Source organism: Amblyomma mixtum, chromosome 8, assembly GCF_055824585.1.
Source record: "Amblyomma mixtum isolate Tamu chromosome 8, ASM5582458v1, whole genome shotgun sequence".
Classification (NCBI taxonomy): Eukaryota; Metazoa; Arthropoda; class Arachnida; order Ixodida; family Ixodidae; genus Amblyomma; species Amblyomma mixtum.
Genome location: NC_143019.1, coordinates 16,042,762 through 16,056,104, shown reverse-complemented (window position 1 = coordinate 16,056,104; position 13,343 = coordinate 16,042,762). Strand labels below are relative to the sequence as shown.

At 43.8% G+C, this 13,343-nt stretch overlaps 1 pseudogene; it reads left to right on the top strand.

Annotated features, from left to right (window-relative positions):
* Positions 1-3,037: 3,037 nt before the first annotated feature.
* LOC149331474 (uncharacterized) lies at positions 3,038-12,857 on the top strand (annotated as a pseudogene).
* The last annotated feature ends 486 nt before the right edge of the window (positions 12,858-13,343 follow it).

The window sequence follows — 13,343 nt, the reverse complement described above, 5'->3', positions numbered from 1 at the left end:
ACCCATAGTGGAGAAGCTCCTGCTAGAGAAGCTTTTCAGCTTACTATCCTGCACACTTGAGAATAGTTTATGCCCAAACACCAAAATCCAGAAAGTTCGATATATCTTCTACCAAGAAATGCTACAGTACACTCTAATTTCATCTCAAAAGGGACCAAAAATTTGCCCAAACTATGCCGACTTTTAATTAATGGGAGCTTTTTTAATACATTCGATGTTGACATGACTAACCAAAGAGTCACTTTGAATAAAGTGGCTGTTCGAATTAAACGAGTCCGCAGTATTAAATTCATTTCAGTAATATGCATTGCGGGGGTTGGTCCATACTCAGAGTTTTTTCTTTTGCACGCACAAAGATGACATAGTAAGGATGAGGAAGACACGACGGTACGGATATTAACGACAAGCTTCACTTTACCATCAGTTAAAATGGTATGAGCTATAAGTTTTCTTTTTCAACAGGTGATGCATCGCAAAAAACACTGTTATTGCTTTTCAAGAGCCACTTTTATGAGAAAACAGTATATATAAAGCCGGACACACACAAAAAACAACACGATGGTAACGAGAAAAAGTAAGGCCACAATGAGCAATGATGGGAAGACACTTGTCCCCAATCCCACAAGCCATGCTACATAATTCAGAATTGTGTTGAACAAAAGTAATATGGTGGCTCCAAGTGCATCTGGAAACCAGATTAGTTAAAGGCGTACAGATAGATGACTTTGAGCGCAAACAAATGATATGATTTGTATCACGGGCAAAAGGAGATGCCTTGTAGCGAGTTTTATACCACAGATGTTGAGTGGAATATAATTTAATATGGTTTCGAATGTTGTCCGAGTAGCCGGTCGGCATATCCACCCACATCAAGCGGCGTCAATGTACACTTGATGTGACGTCATTGAATCCATTGGTTGTTCACAGGAACAACCAATGCTTGCCGGTGACGTCAATGTCATCAGTACTGTGGTAGTCCAGGCTGGCCGGTCGACCGTGACGTTGAGGTACACATCAGCACTGACGTCAACCGACACCAAAACTGCCGGTACAAAACCATTTGTAACTATTTATTAACGCTGCACATTGGTGTTTTCCCAGTTCAGTTAACAATTGGTAGTGAAGTGCTGGAAGTGGTAAGGGAATACGTCTACTTAGGGCAGGTAGTGGCCGCTGATCCAGATCACGAGAGGGAAATAGCTAGAAAAATATGAACGGGGTGGAGCGCGCATATGGCAGGTTCTCTCAGATCATGAACAACAATTTACCAATATCCCTCGAGAGAAAAGTATATAATACTTGTATTTTACCTGTGCTCACCTATAGAGCAGAAACTTGGAGGCTAACAAAAAAGTGTCATTGCTCTCCTCTATTTCATTCTCCTGAAGCTTTGCAAATGTTGTCTCGATTGTTTGTCTGATATATTCCCGTGCTCCCTCCCCCTCTACTCTTTTCCCCTCCTGTGTAGTCAGAGAGCGTTGGATCCCCTCTGTTCTCTTCCTCGGGGACCTTACATGTTCCCAAAAACTCTTGCAGCATTTCTATGCTGCAGCGGTGGCCTAGTGGTCTGAGCATCCGCCTTGACTCGCATGCAGGAAGTGCGGGGCTCAATCCCCAGTGCCGCCGGGTACCCACTGGTGATACAATGGGTACAAGCTTTCCCCTGGTCTGGCGCTCGGCTTATTTAGGGTGAAATGCTTTGGAAATGGGTCGCTGACCCCATCTTGAGTTGAAGAAAATACCTTGTGCCATGGCGCTCTTTGGCCACAGAAGCTTTTGTGCCATAAAAATCCATCATCATCATCACTTCTATCTTTCTTATTTATCTCCATCATCCACTGCACTCCTGCTTTTCCTATTTTGGCTTGAATTAATGCTGCTGCCTCCCTTTTGCTCTCAAGGAATTCATTCCATTTTAAATTCACTTCACCTGGTGTGGTCCCCCTTTGCTAATCTGTGCTCCCTAGATGTCTCTTGTCATCTGGGTTAACTACCCTGTCCCACCAGCTTTTTGGTTCACATTTTCCCTTCGTTCCTCCCTTTTTGATTTGGCCTTTCCCTAGCCCCCATTGAAAAATCTCCATTAGGTCATCATATGTGAACTCCCTATTCGGCTGCTTGGATACCATGTCTTCAATATCTTTTGACACTTCCTACAGCTGTGCAGAGGTGAGGTTATGTTTACCTTCCCTCAGTTGAGTTTCTATTGCAGATATTGCGCCATCAAACGTAACTTTCATTCTTCTGTGGTCGCTCTCCAGGCTTTTCGTACCTTTTTCATCAATTTCCATGCCCCCTAACCTGTCATACAGTTTAAGTGACAATAGGCAATAGTTAGTAGTTGAGTGAAAGTCATTTCTTACCTACGTTATTTCCCCCCTCGCATTTTATTTATGTATTAACCATTGTGGTCACCTGTGTCGATGGCATGGGTGACAGTGGAAGTTTGGCCCAAGGAACTTTGATGTGAGTCAAATGACGAGCGAAACTGATTAAGTAAAGTGAGAAGCTGTGCCCTTTGCGGCACTGGAAGGTTGTCGTCGATGGAGCGAAGGAATGCTTCGGTTGAGGAGGGATCGGGCGCAGCAGTAGGTGGGCTGAGTGCGGCTATGGAGAGGTGCGGCGCGTCGTCCGTCTCTTCGCGGATGAGCAGAGACGCGAATGGTTGTACCGTGCCGAGACATTCACCTAGGCACAAGGCGTTGGGGAACGAGAATGGGTTAGACACGAACAGTACGGAGAGGCCAGCGGATATAGTCAGTACGGCGTATGGCAGAGGCAGACACTTGCGGTGCAGAAAGATAGGGGACGGAGTGAAGAGGACAGTGTCGTCACGAAGAGGGCCGCAAGAGAGGGGTACGAGGACTGAAGAGCAGGGAGGCAGGTCAATGTCTTCGGCAACGAGGGCCTTAACACAGGCACCAGGAGGGGCAGCGTCCAAGACAGCTTCGGGCAGGTGAGAGAACTCGACTTCAGCTCGAGCACAATCGATGATAGCAGCATGGCGCGATAGGAAATCCCAGCCCAGGATAACAACATGAGAACAGCAGGGCAGTACGACGCATTCGACGGCATAGATGGTCCCCTGGATTACAACGCGAGCGGTACACACTGCTGATGGCTGGATGTTCTGAGCGCTGGCAGTGCGCAGTGAGAGTCCAGCAATTGGCGTCCTTACTTTTCTTAAAGAACTACACAGCTTTGCGTCCATGACGGAAACGGCAGCACCAGTGTCGACAAGCGCCATGACAGAAACGCCATCGACAGAAATTTCAGTGAGGTTAGCGGCTGACGGATGAGGCCTTTCGAAATTCGTTGTGGACGCAGTTCTCGCCTCAGGAACTGTGGCACCTAGTTTTCCTCCTGGTTAGCGGTGGGGCGATGTCGCATAGGCGAGATAGGCCGGCGTCGTGGAGAAGAGGGCCGGCGGCTGGAGAGGGCTGAACGATCAGGGGAGAAAGGACGACTTGGCGTTTGGTCGACAGCCTCAGAATATTGACGGGTTGGAGGCCAGTACCCCGAAGATTGCGCGCGTGGTGCTGGCGCTTGGAGATGGCGACGGCAGTAGCGTGCGACGTGGCCAGGCACTCCGCAAGTGTAGCATACAGGACGGTTGTCACTCGTGCGCCACGGATTGCTTGCTCTTCGAGCTGGTCGCAGGACAGGTGAAGACGCTTGCACAGGCACGTACATTGTAGAATAGCACGATGGCGGGGGCTGTACTAGAACGTCGGCGTAAGTCCGAGGACCGGCTACAGGTCTTGGCGCGACGTCGGCGCAAGGCATGGGACTGGTGACAGACCTTGGAGTAGCATCGGCGTAAATCAAGGGTGCGGCGACAGGTGGCGGAGGATGGAAGGATGGAAGCACCTCAGTAACCTGGTCTTGTATGGCCTGTCGAAGAGTCGGGGCCAAATAAGGTGTTGAGGGCTAGGCAGAAGAGAAAGTTGCCGAGCTATCTCTTCATGGACGAAATCTTTGATTTGCTGCAGTAAGTGTTCTAAATGTCTGGTGCCTGTGTAAAAGTGGGATTCATTTCACCTTATTTCATTGCCAGCTTTTTCAAGACCTACTGCAGTGGCTCATTGGCTTTGGCTTTGGAGTCATGGTCTGTGTACGAGCAAGTCTAGTGATTTCAGTGTATGGTGTATGTGAACACAAAAGCAAACATCAGCTCTCATCTCTTTGTGCTGGTGGCATTGACACATCTATGCACATTGAGTACGACTAAAAGCTGGGCATTATGCTAGTGTTTCTCTATATCCCTGGGCATGAGTGCTCCCAGACCAGTGTTTTAAAAATCTACTGACCATTCCATAAGGCATGTATGACCGCCCTTGTTTTTTTCGGGATGTTGATATTTTTCCTTGCAATTGTTACAGGACTATGCCTCTTGGAATTTGTATTTGTGCTACCTTCTGTGCCTGAGTTTTCGTCGGGAGGCCATTGCTGCTTCCATTTTCATAGAAAGCAGCCTTGCTGATTCATTTTGATTGTCATGCCCTGTAATCAAGTTGTTTTCACCGGAATTGTTTTGGCATTTTGATCTGATGTCTTTCTTATGTCTGCTGTCAACTTTAATGCTAACGAATACACTGATTTTAATGTATTTATACAACCTGGTAGATGTTGGAGCCGTGACTGTTTGAAGATTTTTTTCCAATATGTAACATGAAATTTCTCATTTTGTTTCAGTGGAAGCTTCAGTGAAAAGAATTCAGCGTAACGCTATAGTAATCCCAATGCCAGGTTGTTGCGATAAGCCTCATTCTGGCTCCTCTCCAACACTTTTCCATTAGGAGTTCATGCTCGTGTTAACTAACTGTTCCTGAGGTTCAAATACTTCCCCTCATTAGCAAGTGCCAGGGATACAAACAAGGCACATATTTTGCAAATGCTGTATACTTTGCATTTGGCAGCTACAGAGGAATTTTTCTTCTCTCTTCCTGATAGTCTGTAATTAAGTCTCTAAAGAGTGATGAGTTTGCCCTTTATTGTGTGCACCTGGTATGTGGTAATGAGCTCAATAGTGGTCTTTCAAGATAGGCACAGCTTTCTGGTAAATAATTTCTGAAGTTCAGGTAAATACAGTTTGGACTTTTTTGTTTTATTTTTGGATTTTTTTACAGGACTAAGCTGGTGATAAAATGAAGATATGACAGGCATAGTGGGATGCAGTGCTGTTAGCACTTTTTGTCACCTGTACTGATTAGAAGTCGGACATCGGCTGAGGTTATTTGTAGCTCCTGACTTGATTTCATTTTACATCATGATTTTGCGATGATTTGCTTTTTGTAGTTTATTATAATATGCATGGATGTCTACTTCAGTGCAAAACCTTATTTTGGGTCAAGTTGTCGTAAACAGTGGCTTATACTTCTGTTACACGGGTACTTCCAGTCCCAATCAACTCTAATTTCGACTGAAGCTTTGGGCATGCTAGACGATGCAACACTGGTACAGGTTCCCACTCACCTCTCATCTCAAAGAGTTGGCATGCTCAATGCCACCCGATTGGCACTGAACCTCCCTTGGATATCCTGCAGACATCCTGAACATCCGCAGGACGTCCAAAAATGTTTCAATGCCCATTCGGCAGGCTTTGCTACATATGTGCCCACACTTTTAGAAGTGGTTGCAAGAAATATAATTGACTTAATAGGTCCTGTAAAAGTGAACGATAAAAATTTTTGTGCCTTCAACTGATGCAGCTGCACCAGGTTTGATAACAAATGTATGCAAAACAGTTCATGCAGATCAGCATTGTGTTTGCACTTGTTCGATTGTGAAGGCTGGTGCGTGAAGTTGAGAGCATGAAATCAAGGAATTCAGTGTTGAGACTGAGGTAATCAAGCCGCACTGAATAGCATAGACTTCTTCTAAAATTCTATGTAATATATATCTCGTACGCTTGTTTTAGCTTGCATATGAATGTTTGCTGAGCATAAAAATAGCAGCTCTTGACTGGGAATAAAAACCTCGATCGCGCTTCAAGAGCTAGCTAATAGTCAAGCAAGATCAGGCTTAATCATGATTCAGTTGGCCTCTTGGCAGCACTGTGTTTACTTTGAGCTTAATACCAGTTTACTCTGTCAAGATCGAATGTGCCTATATGACAGCTTTATTTTGAATTTATCACCACTTATGCCTGGAAATTAAGATGGTATAAGCAGGAGCAGCTTCACCAATCATTAACATTCCTCGAGATGTGACCCAGTCGTCTGTGTATTTTTGTATTATATTCAATTGTGTTAAGAAACGTGTTTTCTTCCACTGTGCAGGCTCAACCACAACTAATAGCAGCCGTGAGTCATTGCCTGAAGTACCCCAAGCAGGAGGGCGGCAGTTTGTGTGTTCTGAGTGTGGCTATGAGACCGATGATTGCACTGAGACCATGTACCACTTCTGCATCCACACTCGAGAGAAGCCCTACTTATGCAACGTCTGTAGCAATGGATTCTCAAGGAAGGGAAACGTGATTGACCACCTTCGCATCCATACTGGCGAAAGGCCATACTGCTGCAGTCTTTGCAACGTGCGCTTCTCAAAGAATGACAGCTTGAAAAAGCACATGCGCACCCACACAGGCGAGAAGCCATACCGGTGCCATCTGTGTCCCAAGGCTTTTGCAGTTAAAGCAAACTTGAACACCCATGTGAAGATCCACAACCGTGCGAAGCCACTGTAGTGCCGCTTTCGCTTCATGACATTTTCAAGCAACCTACAATGTGCAGGGTGCTGGTACCCACTGTTCCCTAAATTTTTTTGCTGTTCTGACCGCATTGAGTGGAGCACCAGCATGCAACCATTGTACATTCCATGAATTCGGTGCTTGGTCGCAGAGCTTTTGTTTTTGATGTTCAGGAGGATATTTTGGAAAGGACCGCATTCCTACCTGCTTTGTGGTACCTATTGCCATTTATCGGGACCAAGACGTAAAATTAGAGGGTGAACACTTGGAAACAATTTTTCACCTTGTATCTTGTATTCGTGAAGAGTGAACTAATGTGTGAATTGGGGTCGTGGCCATGGAAAGATAGGTTTGCTGTGGTTTTATTCAGGCTTGGGATATTCTTTCCCTGTGCGCCTTCTCATTTTTATGCGTGCGACGTCAAACGTGGTTATAATTATGAGTAAAGATTCTACTTTCCAGTTTTAACAGAAAAAAAAAAAAGCCAGTATACTTAACATGCTTGTCATAGCTTGCTGGCTGTTGAGCACGAGTTAAAACAGTTGATCGTTAGACAAAACTGTTCTAACAAAGTGTGAAAACCGGGGGCGCATAGTGAGACAAGGGGATTAGTGTGTAAAGTACACCATGGCTGTAGGTTTGGAAACATTGCATCATTCCCTCAAACATGCTGTCGCAGATATGGAGGCACCATCTGCTTTTTGGACATGTAGATGAAGCCCCAGTGGAGAAAGCTTGGGCTCCTTTTTTGTTTTAAAGCTCAAGAGTGATGCTGACAATGTCTTGTACCTTTTCTTTAAAAGTCTTATTCAGACTGTTGGTCTTTTACCACCCTTGATAGGTTATTAGTAACTTGTTCTTTCTCGGCACAAGCATCTGCCGAAGCATTCAACTGAGTAAAAGTTGCTTCTAACTTTCATTTTCTTTTCAAACCTTGAATTCTTTCACCAGGACATCTCTCTTGATGCATCTCCTGTTTCGCACTTTCGGCCTCCTGCTTGTGTTTTGGTTCCAAAAAGCATGTTCTTCCAGAGCAGTTCTCCCAGAGCATTGTTTTCCCAGAGCAGTGTGATTAAACTTACTGACAAATTCCATGAAGCATGTACGACTGCCCTTGTTTTTTTCGCAATATTTGGCGTTTTATTGTTACCCATTACAAGACTGTGTCTATTAAGGTGGCAGATTGGGCTTGTTGGTAACACGTCAACAAAAATAGCGCAGGAACAGAACAGGGACAAGCAAGGACACACACGAGCGCTCGTGTGTGTCCTTGCTTGTCCCTGTTCTGTTCCTGCGCTATTTTTGTTGACAAGACTGTGCCTTATATGGTTGATTTGTAATTGTACTGCCCTCCTCGCCTGAGTTTTTGTCGTGCTTGGGTCGTTGCTGCTTGCATTTTCATAAATGGAGGCCTTGCAGCATCATTGTGATTGTCATGCCCTGTAATCAAGTTGCTCCCGCATAAAGTTGTTTTGGTATTTCGTTCTGATGTCTTACTTGTGCTTGCTGTCAACTTTTATGCTAACAGATACTTTGACTTTAGTATATTTATACAACCTCGCACTTACTGGACCCCTCATTTCTTGACATGTTTCCAACACGTAACATGAAATTTCTTGTTTCATTGGGAGTTTCAATGAGAAGAATTCAGCATGAAAGCTAGTCGTGTGCATAATATATCAATGCCAAGCTGTCGTAGTAAGCCTCACTCTGGCTCTTCTGCAGTGCTTTTTCGTTAAGAGTTCATGGTCACGTTTATTAAATATTCCAGAGGTTCGAATGCTTACCCTCATTAACGACTGCCAGGGATACAAACAAGGTACACACTTTTCAGATGCTGTATGCTTTGCATTTGGCAGCTACAGATTAGATTACTTTTCTTTTTAACTTTCTTAATGTCCTTTATTGTGTTCAGCTGGTATGTCGTAATGAGGCAAATATTTGTCCTTTAAAGGTAGGCAGCTTTCAGGTAAATACGATCTTTGGAAGCTGGTCTGCATTGGTCAGGGATGTGAATTCTTTAGAAAGCACTGCAATCAGCCTGTTTTCTACTGTTCAGATTCATCAGTTCTGGCTAACTTATTCAGCAAACAATCCTTGCCATTTTCTCCAGCTGGTGCAGTAAGCAACTTCGCGATGTCGCATCCCGATCAGTGCTTTTGCGCAAAAAGGGAATAAATGTAACGCATATGAGAAGGAATGAATAACATTCCTTTTTGCAGATGACGTAATTTCCTCTCTTCATTTGTTGTTTTTCAGGCTGGAAGCTCCATCTCACATTTTGGACGAATGTACCTCCACAGCACCAATCTTCAGATTAATCATGGACGAGTCAATCTTACCACTCTCTTGATGATCATCTCAGCATTCGCTGTCGTGTGCACTGCTCTTTCACACACCGTTGCAGCAAAACTGCAGTGTCTCCTTTTTTTTTTCTGTCACATAAACTGCTACGTGATCTCCTGCCAGCTTCACATATTTGTGCAGATTTGCCCCACACATGCACACTTCATGTTCACGCAAGCAATTGCTGTGCTGACAATTCACATTTGGCTCCCTTGCAGCGTTTTAACTGCACCTTGAAATATTCCTCTACATATTGCCATTGTGATGACTGTGTATGCTTGTGAAAGCTCCTGTTATAACCAGACAAACTGGTCCAACTGATGGGAGCTGATCAAGGAACAAAGAGTGTGGAGCACACAACAGTTTCTCAACTTGCATCTGTGTGTCACCTGTTGCCCCAGCACTGAATGGGGCCAGGATTGTTGTGCTCATGTTATAATTGTAGGCATGCTTGTTCAACAGTGTGTATTTTAAGGCAAAAGCCTTTAATGCCTCATCGTTGTCGACCGAAGGTTGTCAGGAGAGGTGTCACCCTTTGTGGTTGGTCGAAATGGTTACGACGTCAGAGTGCACGGATTCAAAGTAATCAGGTCACCCACGGATGCCTAACGCCCCCTTTTGGAGCAGACGGCAACTAATTAAATAGTTGTCCGCTCGACAGAGGGCGTAAGGCCTCCATGGGTGACCACATTACATGCCTTATTACTGTGAACAAAGCCATGGTTACAATCTAACTCATCGAAGCAGAGAGAGAGAGTCGTGCTAAAGAAGCAATCAGAGTCGGCAGTCAAAGTGTGTAGTTGTAATGCGTAGTCAAAGTGTGTAGTCAAATAAAGCACTAGTACAGCACAAACAGCCTCGCAGTCAATGCCAAACAGTGCGTCAGGAAAGGCTTTCGCCTTGCAGCACTTTAGAGAGCCAAAGTGCCTCCTGAATTTTTTCTTGATGTGATGCGAGAAGCCGCAACACATGTCTCCTGCATGGTGTTTGCTTTCTGTGGTCATGATGTTTCTTCTCACACATTTTTGTAATTTTACATAGTGTTTAAAAGAAACACTGACCAGCAAGATTGGTTAGAAGGTCTGAGCAGTGTCCATCCCAGATGGCATATCAAGAACTTTGGAAGACCAAATTCTTTTCCTTGCCTCCCATTTTCTAAGTTTTCGGATGTTATTTGTGTGCTTTCATGTGCTCTGTTCCGCTTTTGAGTTATGTTCAGAGCTGTGCATTATTTTATGTGGCTATCGTTTCTCACAGTTTTTATCGTTAATTTTTTACCAGCTTTTCCCGGGCCATATTTCAAAGACATTTCTGTAGTGATATTCCTCTCAAGGAGTTTTCCCTTTTCCAGGGAATTTGAGGGGTAAAGTTTGGTGAAAGAGGAATTTTTATGGTGTTTCAGGGAAATTTAAGAACCAAAATTGTCTCGCTTTTTTCAAATTGACGGGGTATTCAAGCTACTGCAGGGGAATAAGGCCTGAAATAGGAGCTTATCTTGGGTGTAACTGAGGGATTTTTGGTTATGGCATGGAATTTCACTGTACTTAAAGTGTCTATATATTTATTATTGCTAATATATTAGTCTGATTTTAATTATTGTGTATCTGAAAAGACCATTTTATAACATTATCTAGTTCTAGCACCTGTGGCAAAAATGTCAGCAGATAATGAGGTTCTGTTGGCACCAGAATAATTTCAAGTGCTTTTTGGCCATTCAGTGGGTAGAACAGCGTCTCTTCATATAGCATCCTGTAATACTACTTCCATATAATAAATGTGCTTGGAGCACATGGGCAACATTGAAAACTTGCGGGCATGTCTCATTTACAAAATTTGTTCTATTCGAGGTTTTCCTTGATTTTTGGATTTGTCTACATGACGAAGTTGGTGACAAAATGAAAATAGGGCAGGCACTGTGAGATGCAGTGCTATTAGCACATTTTTCTCACCTGCGCTGATTAGAAGTCAGATATTGACTGAGGCTCTTTTTTGCTCCTTACTTCATTTTATACCATGATTTATGATCTTATGCTGATGTTTGGTTGTCATGATAATTGATGTCTACTTCAGTGTAAAACCTTATTTTAAGGCCATGTTGTCTTGAACAGTGGCTTATACATCTGTCACATGGGCGCTTCCAATCCCGATAGAATCTGAATTTAACTGAAGCTTTAGGCACCAGGCAATGCTACATATGCACAAACTTGTAGAAGTGATGGCAAGAAATAAAAGAGATTTAGAATCAAGTAAAGTAAAAAAAAATTTGATCGAAAATTTTGTGGCTTTAATTGATGCAGCTACAGCAGGATCCATAACAAACACATGCAAAATGGTCTGTGCCTGCATGCTTGTTCACTTTTGTGACGGCTGGAGCGTGATGTTTAGAGTGTGAAATCAAGGAGGTATTAAGACTGAGGTAATCAGGCCTCGCTTAATTAAAGTAACCTTCTTTTAAAATCCTACTTAATATATTTCTCCAACATTTCAGTTTTAGCTTGCCTTTGAATGTTTACTTAGCACAAAGATAGCAGCTCTTGACAGGGAATGAAAACCTCAATCGCGCATCAGGATCAGGCTCAATGGCGATTTAATTGGCCTTGTTGTAACACTGCATTTGCATTGAGCTTGATATCAATTTATTCTGTCAAGATCGAGTGCCCATGTAACATCATTATTGCTGAGTTTATCACCACTCACGCCTGCAAATTATGACTGCATAAGCAGGAACAGCTTCACCATTCATTAACTCTCCTTAAAATGTGATCCAGTTGTTGCATATGTATTGTTTTATTATACTGAATTGTTAAGAAACAAGCTTTTTTTTTTTCCACTGTGCAGGATCAGACGCCACTTGTCGCAGCCATGACTCATCGCCTCGCCAAGAACTGCAACCAGGAGAGCGGCAGTTTGTGTGTTCCATGTGTGGCTTTGACACAGATAATGGCACCGAGATCATGCGTCACCTCTGCATCCACACAGGAGAGAAGCCCTATGTGTGCAAACATTGCAACAAGGGGTTCTCTAGCAAGGGCAACATGACTGCCCACCTCCGCATCCACACTGGTGAAAAGCCATACCGCTGTAGTAACTGCAACATGTGTTTTGGAAAGAGTGACAGTCTGAAAAAGCACATGCGCACCCACACAGGCGAAAGGCCCTACAAGTGCATTCATTGCATTCGAAGCTTCTCAAGGAGGACCTTACTGACAGACCATCTTCGCACCCACACAGGCGAGAAGCCATACCAGTGCCATCTGTGTCCCAGGGTTTTTGCAGTTAAGACGAAGTTGAACACACACGTGAAGAACCACAGCCGTGCGAAGCCGCTGTAGTGCCGCTTTTGCTTCATGACATTTTCAAGCAACCTGCAGTGTGCAGGGTGACGGCGCCCACTGTTTCCTACAGTTTTTTTTTTGCTCTTCTCACAGCATTGAGTGGAGCACCTGCAGGCAACCGTTGTACATTCCATGAATCTGGTGCTTGGTTGCAAGGTTCTTGTTTTGTTTTTGCTTTCAGGATTGAGGAGGATATTTTGGTAAGGACTGTGTCCTTATGTGCTGCGTGGGGTCATATTTCCAGTGAATGGAGAAAATGGAGATGTGATAAAATTGTAGGGCGAACAATTGCGAACACATTTTCAGATTGAACAATTGCGTGAACAAGGTGGATTGACCATGGATACATAGGTTTGTTGTGTTGTATGGTTTTGTTTAGGCTTGGAATATCCTTTTGCTGCATGGTTTGGCTTCTATGCTTGCGATGGCAAAAGTGGCTGCGAATAGAGGTTGTTTTAACAAAAAATAAAAATGCAGCGAATTTATTTTTTTTTTTGTTAGATAAAATTTTTAGATGAAAAAGGTCAGTGTGATTAGCATGCACATCTCAGCTTGACGGCTATTCAGTACGAGTTACAGTCTATTACAAGAAAAATGTTGCCGTAGTAAAGTGTGAAAAAAGAGAGCACACTGAGACAACAAGATATTTCTGTAAAATGCAGCACGGCTGTACATTTGGAAGCATTGCTCTGTTCCCTCAAGTATACTGTTGTAGATCGGGAGGCATCATCATCTCGTCAATCTTCGTTTGTTTGTGTCTCACTATCAATTCAAAAACCGTCGTCACCTGTTTAGGGCTGTCAGTTAAAGAAAGATTTTTTTTTCATTTAAAGGGACACTGCTGACACCATCCAATTATTGTTGCAACTAACAATGGTTTATGGGGGTTTAACGTCCCAAAGTGACTCAGGCTATGAAGGGCGCCGTAGTGAAGGGCTCCAGAAATTTCGACCACCTGGGGTTCTTTAACG